Consider the following 13338-nt stretch of genomic DNA (forward strand, 5'->3'; position numbering starts at 1 on the left):
AATCACAGGCGGATGAAGCCTGTGACCATGGGACTCGGCGGGCACCTTTAGCGCCCCCCCAACCCGCTAAGGAACCCACTAACGGGCTCTGAAGTGAAGAGGGGGAAGTGGCGCGGTGCTGTGAGTCAACTGCTATTTCCGTGGAGCGAAGCCGCATAGCCGTTGCCGGAGAGCGCTGCCTTTTTCCTGGGACAATTTGGACTTTAAAATAAGCACCCGTGAGTACTTAGACTTTGAACAATTAGACATCAAATAAGGACTAGCGAACAGGAAAGAATTGGATTTTAAAAAATTCTATTCTAATTTGGTACGGAACGGGAAGGTCTAAACAGGAAGTCAGCCTTCCGTTCTTTTGTAAACAGAATAAAGCAAAGACAATTTAAACTGGAGTTCAGAAAATCGTTTTTAAAAGATTGGTTTTCACCATTTAAAATTGTGGAACCCCCCTTTGACAGCAGGAGAAGGGGGGGGATCCTTTTGGACTGTTTAAAGTGACTTTAAAGTAAGGTAACTTTCCTCCGTCCTGATCCTGGAGCTGGGTGTCAGGATTGACGTTTGAAGTTCATTGACCAATGACAAGTGTTTTTGACAGATAGCTAAAAGAAGAGAAACATAGTGATTCCACTGTTCCCTTTCACATTTTAAAGGAATATATATGGACAAAGTATCATAAAAAAGGAAACTTTCTTGCAAGAACAAATAGAAGTCTTCCCCCTAGGGGGAGTCTGTGAAACTGTAACTAACTCCAGGGAGCCGGCAGCTGTCACAGATTACAACCGTGGGAACAGGCATCTGACCTTGCAGGACAATGTATTCAGAAGCTTTGTTGTGTGCTCTCTATAAAACAAATGCCCTACTGGAACAATTACATGAGGAGGTGAATTGGATGGCGACTTCGACTAGAAATTTTGAACAGGCAGTGGGAAACTTTGAACAGACAGTGGGAAAATATGTGGAGCCCACTCAGGAATTAAATCAGGAGTGTGTCTTGACAGAACAGGCCCAACAGGAATATGATTTTTCGGATTTGACAAATGATCTTGGAAAAAGCCAGATTTGGAAAGGAAAAGTTTGGCTTGGTTTGGAAATGGGGGGCTGGATTGACCCCCCTATGCTGGGATGTTTGGACTTTTCAAATATGGCAATGGGCCGTGAGATGTTTGGGACTGTGGGGGCTCTTAATTTTGGAGGGTCTTTGAAACATGCTTTTAAATACTACATGGAATTCAGTGTTGAACATGGAAAAGGGGCTGATCCGTCGAGAAGGGTTAAAAACATTGTCAAGCTGGAGTTACCACAAGCAGGAGACAAGGGAAAATACAGTTACAAATATGAAGAAGAGCCGCGGAAGGGACATGGAAGAGACTTGAGGGCCTCGGATATAAGGTTGCCAGGTTAATGGGCTAGATCGACGGGAATAAGGACTGACAAAACCCGGAACCAGGAGGAAGGGACGTTGGATGAAGATTGGATTTGTTTGTATCTCTTTTCTCTACCATTAGAACTGTTTTATAAAATTGATGAATGTTAGAAAAATGTTGAAATGAAATTATTTGACTTTAGCAAAGATGTTTAAAGAACTATGAAAGAATACTATGGTTATGAAAAGTTGGTAAGGTTAAGATTTAAGCTTTAAGCTTTAAGGTTTATTTTATTATAGAAAGATAAGATCAAAACAGATTAGGGTAATGTAATGACAGAATACTATGAAACATGGAAAGGATTTGCTGAGATAATTAATAACTAGGATACAAAGAAAGGGAGGAGGAGGAGGAGGTCTAAGAAAGAAGGCAATGACAGTTAAGGATCTGAAAATAATGAATTGGTTTTTAAATGTTTTTAAAGGTTTGTGATGTATTTTTGTACTTTTATTTTTTTTCTGTCACTTTTACTTATTTTGAATTTTTACTCATATGGTGGGAAGGGTTTTTTTTTTCTCTCTCTCTATTTTGTCAACTATTTTTATTTTGTACTTTCTTCTGCTTCTACTTTTTTTTTTATTTTTTGTAACATTTTGAAAATTTCAATAAATATCTTTTTAAAAAAAATAGAAAGAACAATAAATAATAAATAGAATCCATCGCCGTAATCCAGATCCTAGCATGGCAAAGAAGTCAGGGTTCACCATGGAGACTTCTGTGACAACTAATAAATACATGAGATTGGATAAGAAAGAAACATACTAGACTGCTTCTTGAGTGGCCAGTTCTAGGACTATTAACTCACTGAAGTTTGTTGTTGAGTTACTATCCTCTTATTGCTCAAAATTGGTACAGTTTATTTTAATGGGGCTACTTTAGTATAAGAGGATTGTGGCTTTATGTCTGGATTAACACATTCTCTTCCAATTTAACAAAGCTGAAAGTGGAACGGCATGGGACAATATTTAAATCAGAGATGAGGTTAACTGAAAGCTTGGATGCACAAGCAATAAAGTTTGCTCCAACTGCATTTGCCTTTTGCAATAATAATATCTGTTTATTTCCCTTCTGACACATGATATCCTACAAGGGTAGCATGTCCTCTCTCCTTTCAAGGAATGCAGGATTCTTCATTGTTCAAAGGCAAAGAGAGAGAAACCATGTGCAGCAGCTGGGCCTTGGAGGCAAGCGCCTACTTCAACAGATGCTTGAAAGTGCCAGTCAGGGCTGGCGGCAGCAGTATTATTTACATATTATTTTATTAATTAAATTATTATACTGTCCTTCATCTGAAGATCACAGGGCTATTTACAAAAATTGTTTGGCACCTCTTGTGGCCAATACCCCTGCAAAGGGCCCACTGCCATTCCCTGGAGACTGTTGGTCTTGCTCCTCATCCTCACTGCTGTCAATGCCTGTGTTCACTTGTCATTTCTAGCATGCAAACAATCAGAAGAGTGAGGTGATACAGCAACATCCTCTGCCTGCTTTATTCTCTCTCTCTCTCTCTCTCTTTATTTGAATGGTTGCATGGATTGGTTCCAGAAGAGAAAAGCAAACAAGTTTGCAGATGTGCATTGCAGAATAGGAGTGCTAAGGTTGAGGCCTGCTGAGAGCACCTGACTGACCCGCAAAACTGGAGCTGGCTGCACTACATTTATCAAATTAATTGCAGTAAATGAGACTGAGTCACATGCATTCAATAAGCCCAAAGATGGAGATGGGTCCGGACTACCTAGGAAGTTTGTGCTCAATTTGTCTGTTGTCATATGTGAGAGCTGCTCACTGTTTGTGCCAACTGAACCAACCTAAAAATCACAATACAGGTCAAAATAAATTGTGTCAAATCAATCAACAAACTCCAGGTCAGCAGCTCTACTAGCCTTGAAAACATTCAGGGTTTTTGTGTGTGTTTAGTATAAAGTCTTTAAATTCAGAAAAAGACCACCTCAGAGACAGGAATGTTCACTCTGGTTTCTATGAATTGTCATTTCTAAGACCCAATTAGTATTCATTAATTCTTTTGCAGAAATACCATCCTGTTTGTCCTTTGGAAATTGTAAACAGACACTGACATCATGTTGTGTGATGTGGAGGCAAGAGTTGGCCCCACTCCTGGATTAAGCCTCTACTTGACTCAAAAGCAAGCTTCTCTCATCTGTACTCCCCGATTCTTTGGATACTTCTCTTAACAAAACCACTTGTTTTCTTGTGGAAAAAATTGTCTATTGTGTGACATCAGTAGAAAAATAATCCTGTCTGCAAACACCATTCTTTTGAAAACAAATACAATCCAGTTCATTATCCCATTGATACTAGGTCAGTACTAAATATTGTGTGATAATGTTTCTGTGTGCTGCAGAGATATTTTGTTGTCTGCATTTATTAAATGGTTAGTTATAAAAAACTTTATGTCAAACAAATAGTGTTTGGGTATTTTTCAGTTTTTGAAAACTCTCATTTGGAAAATCAGTTCCCTCAACCTGTTCAGATCTATTATTGGGATGGGGACTCAGGTCACTTCAAGACAAACTGCTTATTGAGCATTCATCCTGATTTATTCGTGCAAAGTTTGCAGGGAGGTTAAAAGATGCTGTGTCAAGCAAATGTTACCCCAAGATTCCCAGGGCATTTCCCCATCACTTTCCTTGTCACAAAAAGTCAAATTATGGGAGTGAATTCATTATGCAGGAGCTCCAAATCAGTTTTAGTTATGTGACCTGAATTTACCAATATGTGAATGAATCCCACCCCAAAATAGCAAAACTCTGGAAGTGCTCAAAGTCTACTACTTAGTCACAAACTATTATTCCAGGGAATCCCAAGGTAAGGGGAACGAATGACTGTTGCCCAGTGAGCATGTTTTTTAGAATTCATGAGTAACACCACATATGAAGCTGCTAGTATTCTGTGTTTTAACTACTGACATAATACAAATGGAACTGCTTTCCCTCACCAGAACTTAGTTCTCTGCCAGTAATAAGGGCAGGCTACATGAGGCATCTGATTTTACCAGGGACTAGTATTCAAAAGTAAGGGACGCGGGTGGCGCTGTGGGTTAAACCACAGAGCCTAGGACTTGCCGATCAGAAGGTCGGCAGTTCGAATCCCCGTGATGGGGTGAGCTCCCATTGCTTGGTCCCTGCTCCTGCCAACCTAGCAGTTCGAAAGCACATCAAAGTGCAAGTAGATAAATAGGTACCGCTCCGGTGGGAAGGTAAACGGCATTTCCGTGCGCTGCTCTGGTTCGCCAGAAGCGGCTTAGTCATGCTGGCCACATGACCCGGAAGCTGGACGCCAGCTCCCTTGGCCAATAAAGCGAGATGAGCGCCGCAACCCCAGAGTCGGTCACGACTGGACCTAATGGGCAGGGGTCCCTTTACCTTTAGTATTCAAAAGTAGGAACTACCCCTGCTATAAAGAGATATATGAATCACATGGAAAACTACCGCTTCCTGGAGGTTTTCCTGGATTACGACTTGCTTAAATCATATTACATGATGGAGGGAAGTACATCTGGTTTTGAAAAAAGTTAGTTATTTACCAAACTGAAATGCCAGAAACTATGATGATGATGATGGGACCTATGGCGGTGTAACCATAACATCCCATTCCTTTTTCTCCCCAGTGTCCTGAGAAAGAAGGTTCTTTTTTCTCATTGAGGTAACACATCCAGGGACTTTGCAGGAAACTAATTGCAGGAAGTCCTAGCCCTTGGAGAATGAATTACCTGGTAACCATTAGCAGGACAAAACAGAGTAAGGCTCTCCTTGGCTCAAGGGATTTGTAAAGATTCAAATATTGCTTAAGATGGTGTTGGCCAAGCAGTGATTCCACCTTGTAACACACCTGCTCAGATCTTGGACTCTTTGTGCAAGACCTCTGTGGTGTTGTTGTTTAAAAGAAAAAAAACTGTGATGTATGTACTACAGTTTCACAGAGTTCATTGAGTTGGTTGTTAAACCACACTAGGAATTGTAGCCCTGTGAGAATGGAAGTCTCCTAACAGCTCTCAGCACCCTTAACAAACTACAGTTCCCATGATTCTTTGGGGGAAGTCATGACTGTTTAAAGTGGTATAATAGTGCTTTAAATGTATGGTATGGATGTGGCCCCAGTATGCTAAAGTGAGAGAGGATGTAATGTTTCACATAGAGCCATACCGCTCTAAGCCAACACTGACTTTCAGTCAAGCTATCCTCTCAGTACAGGCCCTGTAAGGATCATCAATATTCCAGCATGATCTTAAGAGGGCACTGTCATAGGAATGGTCTTGGCCCCCACAGCTCTATTCCACGTGTTCCCACTGCTGTCACACAGCTGCCCAGAATAGTCTCACCATCTGGTGCCCGGCTTCTCAACAATGGCTGCAGCGCAGCATCTTCCCCCCACCCCCGCTTCACAATTACAAAGAGTGAATTTAAACATCATCTCCTTTTAACTCTCCCTTCTTTTATCCTTTTCCCCCACCCGCCTGTCCCTCCCAATTCAGGGAGGTTTGTCCCTTAGCAAAGAGAGAGAGAGAGAGAGAGAGGAAGAGGAGGAGGATAATGTCTGCAAAGCATTTAATCTTCTGGCCAAAGAACAGCAGAGAGCAAATTAGGATTGACTCCAATTAATTTGCCTTGATGGGCAAAATCTGGAGCGCAGCCATTTCTAGGAATTAAGAACAAAGGCAGGGAGGGTAAAGTAGGTCGCTGGAGAGTTTTGTAATGGACAAGAGGGGTGCGCTGTGCCCATTTCCCTTGACGAAGGAATCAATCACCCACCAGTTCAAACTAGCTTTCAAATAGCTGTACAAATTGCAGGCTGAGTCTCACCTGCAACTGGGAGACAAGAGAATGCAGTCAAGAGTCTCTATTGGGTGGATTCATTTGTGTGCGCGCACAGGTAACAAATGATGGCTGAGAATGGAAGCTGAGATGGCTGAGAATGGAAGGCTGGGAATTTCCTAAGCTTGAGCCTCTGTCTATATTGCTTTTGCTGCCCTCTTAGCCCAGTTGCCTCCACCACATTCTCTTCCCTGATGGTGTCTCTAGAAGTGTAATTTCAGATGGAGGATGTCCTCACTATACCTTAAAACACATTTGAAATGTATTCTTTCCCTCAAAGAATTATGGGCGCTGAAGCTTACCCCTCACAGAATTACAGTTCCCAGCAATCCTTAACACGCCACAGTGCCCAGAATTCTTTGAGGGAAATAATGTGTTCAAAGTGTGCTTTAAAAATATACCATGCACACAACCTAAGTGTCAGAAGAAAATGAGAGAGTGGGAGAATAGTATTTCCCACAAGCCACAAGGGGGCTGTTCAAACCTGTGCTAGTCCACATAGTTGACTGGGCAATATGAGGATTACTGTGAGTGGCACAGGCCAAAGCAAACAGGCTTGAGCACAAAACCCTGCTTGAGCCCCACAACACCCTCGCCCTGAAGTTTCCTCCTGTGCTAATTCTGCTAGTCCGTGTGAACTATTCTGTCCTGGCTACAGGTGGGACAGGGCATGAGAGGTGGCTAAGACTGGCAATAGTCCAGAGGTGGGCAGACTTCAGATTTGGCAGGTCTACTTTAAGATCAAGGGCAAATGGGTGGTTTTCATGCTTTTAGTTAAGGATGGAGAACTTGCAGCTTGAATTTGTGTCTGATAGCAGAAAGGCCGTAGCTCAGTGGCAGAGCACATGCTTCCACAGGAGAAGACCAGAGGTCTGTCAGCCAGAGTATTCTGAGCCTAGAAGTTTTTTTCCAGTATCATAACTGAATTGAGCTCACAAAATTGTAGTCATTGTGCCCGCTAACTTACATTTATTATGTATGTAACTAACTTACATTTATTAATGTTAATGTGTCTACTCTAACTAAAAGTTGGCTACAAACCATGGTCCCTTTACACAGCAGTCTATTCCTGGTTACTCACACACCTTTTAATTTCAACCACCTAATTTAAGTGGGAAAAGTCATTTTGTTGAGAACAATTTTGTTAGCAGCAACTGAGACTCAGAAACCCTTGCTCTAGTCCAGTTGCACATCACCCAGAGATCTACAAGCAAAAGCTGGTGTACCTTCTGTCCACCTCTGGAATAGTCAGTCCAGGTAGGGCTCAAATCACAGGACCTTGGACAGCTCCAAGCCAGAAACTTGCTCCTTCCAGGTCTTTGACTTTATTTATTTATTGTTTAAAAATCATATACCTTTCCCAATGCATCTAAATTGCTTATAACAATTAAAAATGAAGCAATCCCATGAACACAATAAAACAAGAGCATATAAATAGAAACAGACTCAGCAGATAGGAACATTATAAAAATGAGGGTCAACCTTAAAATGATCATCTGCCCACCAAGATAAAGGGCATTTATTTATTTATTTGATTAATTTATGGATTGCCCTTCATCCAGTTACAGGGTGGTTCACAAGACAATAATATAATGCAATTTTTAAATCGTACATAAAATGTTAAATGAAACCCAGAGTTTACAACTTTTCATATTGACCTAGAATCTTAATTCTGGCAGAACTCAAGGACTCTCCTGGTTTGCAGCCTAGCCTCTTAGGCTTAGTTCTCTCTCACTGGTCAGCCTGTGCCTGGACTGTACCATGGCTCACAGAAGAGAGGGGGATCCTGTGTCTGAAGGCTCATCCAGACAAAAACAAATGGAGTCTGAATTGATGGTGACTGACCAAAAATGAGCTTGTAGTGGATAGCGCAAAGAAGACGTTAACCCAGCTATATACAGTGGTACCTCGGGTTACATACGCTTCAGGTTACATACGCTTCAGGTACAGACTCCGCTGACCCAGAAATATTACCTCAGGTTAAGAACTTTGCTTCAGGATGAGAACAGAAATCGTGCTCCGGCGGCATGGCAGCAGCAGGAGGCCCCATTAGCTAAAGTGGTGCTTCAGGTTAAGAACAGTTTCAGGTTAAGAACAGACCTCCGGAACGAATTAAGTTCTTAACCCGAGCTACCACTGTAAAAAAGAGGCAACTTTCTTGCTGGAGATCAGAAGGAAAGGAATTGAAAACAAAACTGCCAATATCCTAATGCTGTTATACAAAACTATGATGCAACTGCACTTGGAATATTCTGTGTTGTTATGGTCTCCTCACCTGAGAAAAGATATTGCACAGCTAGAAAGGGGCAAGTAAGAATGATCAAGGGGGTGGAGTAACTTCCCTGTGAGGAAAGGTTGCAGTGTCTGAACCCATTTAGAGAAAAAGCGAGGAAGAGGCAAAACAATAGAGGCGTATAAAATGATGTGTGGCGTGGAGAAAGTGGGCAGCGGAAAGTTTTCCTTCCTCTCTCTCAACCCTTGAAATTGTGGACATGCAATGAAGCTGAATGCTGAAGTACTCAGGGCAGTTGAAAGAAAATGCTTCTTCCCACAGTGCAAAATCACACTGTGGAACTCACTCCAACAGGAGGCAGTGATGGGCACCAGCTTGGATGCCTTTAAAAGAGGATTTGGAGGCAAATGTTATCAATGGCTGCTGGCCATGATGGTCACACTCTGTTTCCAAGGTTCTATGCTTCTGATCACCATTTGTGGGAAACCGCAGGAGGGAGAGTGCTCTTGTGCTTGGGTTCTGCTTGTGGGCTTCTCCTAGGCACCTGTGACCACAGGATGTTGGACTAAATGGATCGTTGGCCTGATCCAGCAGGCTCTTCTTCAGTTCTTCTGCATGTTAGTGAGGTAATAATGAGCTGTTTTCAGAAGCTCCAGAGAGCTGAACCTGAACCAAGGGGTTCAAATGACAAGAAAGGATATTTTGACTGAACATGAGGAAGAACTTTATTGACATCTCAGGAGACTTTTACAAAACGCCCTTCTACCCTATCAGGGATGTTGTACAGTGTTGTCATCATGGCTGGACTTTGGGGCAAGAAGCCCAGGGCCCCATTCAGCAGAATGAGCAGGAGGACCCCCCACCACAAACATAGCAGGAGTGGCTTACTACATTTTGAAGTGATAATATACACATTACCATCTAAACAGCAGCCTCCCATCAACCCATGTAAGATCATATACAGTAGTTCAAAGTCTAAAATTGTTTAATTGCTACACTAGGGATAGTGCAGTGGATCTCCTACACCGGCAAAAGATTGGACTAGATGCAGTGATGGATGGTCCATTGGGATAAATGGGGCATTGCCTCACCAACCTCGGTTTGCTCCCACTTGCCTGCTTTCTTAGTTACATCTTGTCTAGGGGTGACACTGGATGTCAGATTCCTCAGCAGAGAAGAGGATGGTGGAAGTACTTGGCTCTGTCTGTCACTGTCTCTGATGCCACCGACTAATGGGCCCTGCCTTCTGCCTCTCCAGTCTCAATGGGCACCAGTCACTACAGACTAGATGACAGTTGAGGTGCTTCCCAAATTAAGGCTGTGATCCTATGCACACTTAGCTGGGAGCAAGCCCCATTGAACACAGAAGTATGTAATTTAGAGTATTAGTACACACATAGGGCTGGACTGTTATCAGAGTCACGCTTCCATGTGCCTGAACTTCCCTTTCACAACAAGTTTCTAACACTGATAGTTTGGTTAGCTGCTTCATTGCTTGCTTGCTTGCTTGCTTGCTTGCTTGCTTGCTTGTTATCTGAATGTTGGCAGGAACCTTGTATTTGTTCCATCTTGCTGCCTTTATGGATTCCCAACTTCTTCCTTCAGAAGTGTAGTTGGTATTCAGTGCACCAGGCTCGTATTTCTTTGTATTGTTCAATCAAGCACCATCTAGGGGCAGGATCCATTGTCCACACCCAGCCGCAGCCTCTTTCCAGCACAGTCCCTCTTACCTCCTACGCAGTGCATTCTCACTATGTCAATATAAAATCAAACCCAAATGAAATAAAACAAGAAGAGCTAATGTGAGAGGGCTCTTGGTTCACCTATGAATAGTGACTGATGGGGATGCAGAGAGTGCAGCCAAACAGGTCGAAGAATGAGCAGCAGAGAGTACAGTTTGTGTAGGTTGTCACAGCTCCAAAAGAAAATTTGGTTTGTCTATTATAGGCAAAAACAGGGTCAGCTAATTGGTCTGTAGCAGTAGTTCAGCTCCTGGGATTTTGGATCCCAGTCTAATAATAACAACAACTATAATAAATGTAAAACACTTTTCTGTTTACATGCTCAAAGCATTACCAGTATAGTCCAGAAATTTATCAGAACAAAATTCAGGCACCCGAGAAAGTCACCAGTGTTTCCTAGGGCCTGTGTAGCATTAGAAACCTACACCTGCTATATCAAGATAGATAATATTTTCTGTTTTCTGATCAGAGAAAAAAAGGTTTTTGACACAAAATGCATACCTGTCAGTTTTGGATACAGGTATAATTTTCTGATAACCAAGTCTTTAGTTCCACCCAGCATCATAAACATAACTGCCAGTATACAGTTGTAACTTCCAGAGCCGTGTTAGGCTGTTGCATCAAAAAGTAACACATTTATTAAGGCATAAGCTGAACCTTTCTTCAATACTGAGGACAGGATAATATCTTCCATTGCACCTGAGGGCAGGAGGCTAATTTAGGAGGGCCAGGACAGACTGTATGGCATGCACAGCTCTGTCCTCCGTCAGAGGGTAATGGCTGGGAGGCTCAGAGGGATGCTACTGCTGTCTCCCCAGCATCTGCCCCCTGAAGGAGTCACCCCATTCTGCCTAGTGTTAGGGCTGGCTCTGGCATATAGAAAGATTTAAAAAAAAAAAAAATACAGCAAAACTACATGCTTGACTATGAATAAACTTGTGGTTAATTCATGTTAAGTGATCTAGAGTGTGCCCTGGATAAGTGATTCATCTAGTAACTACTCAGGCTGAGCTGGGTATCCTCTGTTGTTCACACATACTATCAGCCTGGCTTATCCTCTTAGCTGAATCCTGCAGATATCCAGCACTAATTCACCCTTAAACACAGGCTTGTTGAAATTCTAAATGAAGAATAGGCAGATTATCTGCCCTGCTGGCTGCTTTTAAATGCTGAGGGACCTTGCAGAGAACTGCTGAATGTGCACATTTACAAAGGGCAGCCCTCTTCCTGTCCCACCCCCCTTGCTATGCACAGTTTAAAAATTTGTTGGTCAAATTGCTTGATTTTGATTTTGGCCTTTTCCCCTTCTCAACAGATTTCATCACACCAGTTGTGGATTTTGGATCAGTAGGACTTTGTGTGCTCCCTCCCCTGACCAAAAAGACAGTTTAAAAGTAAAAGTAAAAACTGAGGATATACATTTGATCCTGGTTGCAAAGGGAGGACCCTTAAAATAACCAGATCATCTTGTTATTGCTATGTATCTCCTGGTCTCTGCACTTGGTTTCTTTACATCTCAGTGCCTTGTATGCTGCTTGGGAAAAGATGGGTGCAAGGCAGTGGAATGTGGAAGAAGAAAAAGAATCAAGCACCGCAATCAAAAGTTGCTTTTCCCCTCTAATGTGGTCTAGCATGATTGTGATACCAAGACAATGTCCCTGTTTGTCTGGGCATATAGCAACATAGCAGCCTATGCCTGGGCCTTAAGGATGGTTGCAGAGGTCCTGCTCGTACAACCAAAGTCAGATGAGGCACAAGTGATAAGGTCTTTTCAGTGGTAGCCCCACATTTGTGGTACTTCATCCTGTTTGGCTCCTCTTTCTCTCTGATTTTAAGAGCACGCTGCTGTATCAAGCCTCAGTCCCATCTAGTTCAACACTCTGTTCTCTCAGTGGCCAACCAGCTGCCCATGAGCCTTAAAGGCCTTTTTACTTAGATTTAAATAAGTTAGACCTGATATATAGATCCACTTAAAGATGTTGTGCTGGGTTTTAAATTGTTGCTGGTTTGTCTGATAATTTTTTACCTCGATTGCTGCACTGAACCAGGGTGTTTTATGCTTCTAGATTCCCATTTGCCGGAGTCCTGTTCTGGACATGGAACAGATAAGGGCAATTTGGGGTAAGGGGAACTGGCAATTTGCCTTCCCATTTCCACTGGAATACTAAAACATCCCTAGCAGGAGATGGGGAGAGCTGCTATCTGAGATCCTGGACAGCTACTGTCATTCAGACTAAACAATACAGACTAGATGGATGAATAGTCTGCTCAGGTATAAAGCAGCTTCCAGCATCTAGTTTGCATCAAAGGACCTGGAGAAATTGCTGCAGGATTTAAGTGGAGTGTGGAATTTCAAGTGGGATACCTGGTGAAGGGACATAGGAGATTAGAAGAAGACACTTTGCCTGCCTTAACCCATTTTTCCATTCAGTGAGATATTAGCCTGGTGAACAGAGCACCTTTCCTCCCCTGCTTGTCCCAGTGCACACCTGCTGCTATATTAGGCCTTAACAGGGAAGAGACCGTTTCTCCCTGAAGCGTGCCAGCACAGAGCGTGGAATGGAAATAAGCAGGGGGCCTTTGGGGGCAGAGGCTCTCTGGAGGCACCAGACTCTTGTTTGTGCCTTTCAGAAAATGCTGAGCTCATTGCCCCAGAGACAGCAGCTCGCAAGCCCAGATTTCTGTCATGTTCAGGTACAAGAAGCACAGGCTAATGAAAGCCAAAGGTTTAGGGCTGCTTTATACAGGCCAACAACCACCCCCAGGTCACTCCCCGCCTATCCCTGAGTACCAGGTAAAGGTAAAGGATCCCTGGACAGTTAAGTCCAGTTGAATTGGACTATGGGGAACGGTGCTCATCTCCACTTTCAGGCCGAAGGAGCCGGCATTTGTCTGCAGAGTTTTTCCAGGTCATGTGGCCAACATGACTAAACCGCTTCTGGCACACGGAACACCTTGACAAGTGTCGGGGCACAGCACTGCATTGGCACACTCCTGCTACAACTCAGCAACCACTGCAGCTCTTAAAATTCTTCAACCAACATTGTGGAAAGCACAGGGATGAAGCTTTGGAGGCAGAATATAAGAGCTCTGCTGGATCAGGCCAAAGG

Source organism: Podarcis pityusensis (genome assembly GCF_964106645.2).
Source record: "Podarcis pityusensis genome assembly, chromosome: 8".
Classification (NCBI taxonomy): Eukaryota; Metazoa; Chordata; class Lepidosauria; order Squamata; family Lacertidae; genus Podarcis; species Podarcis pityusensis.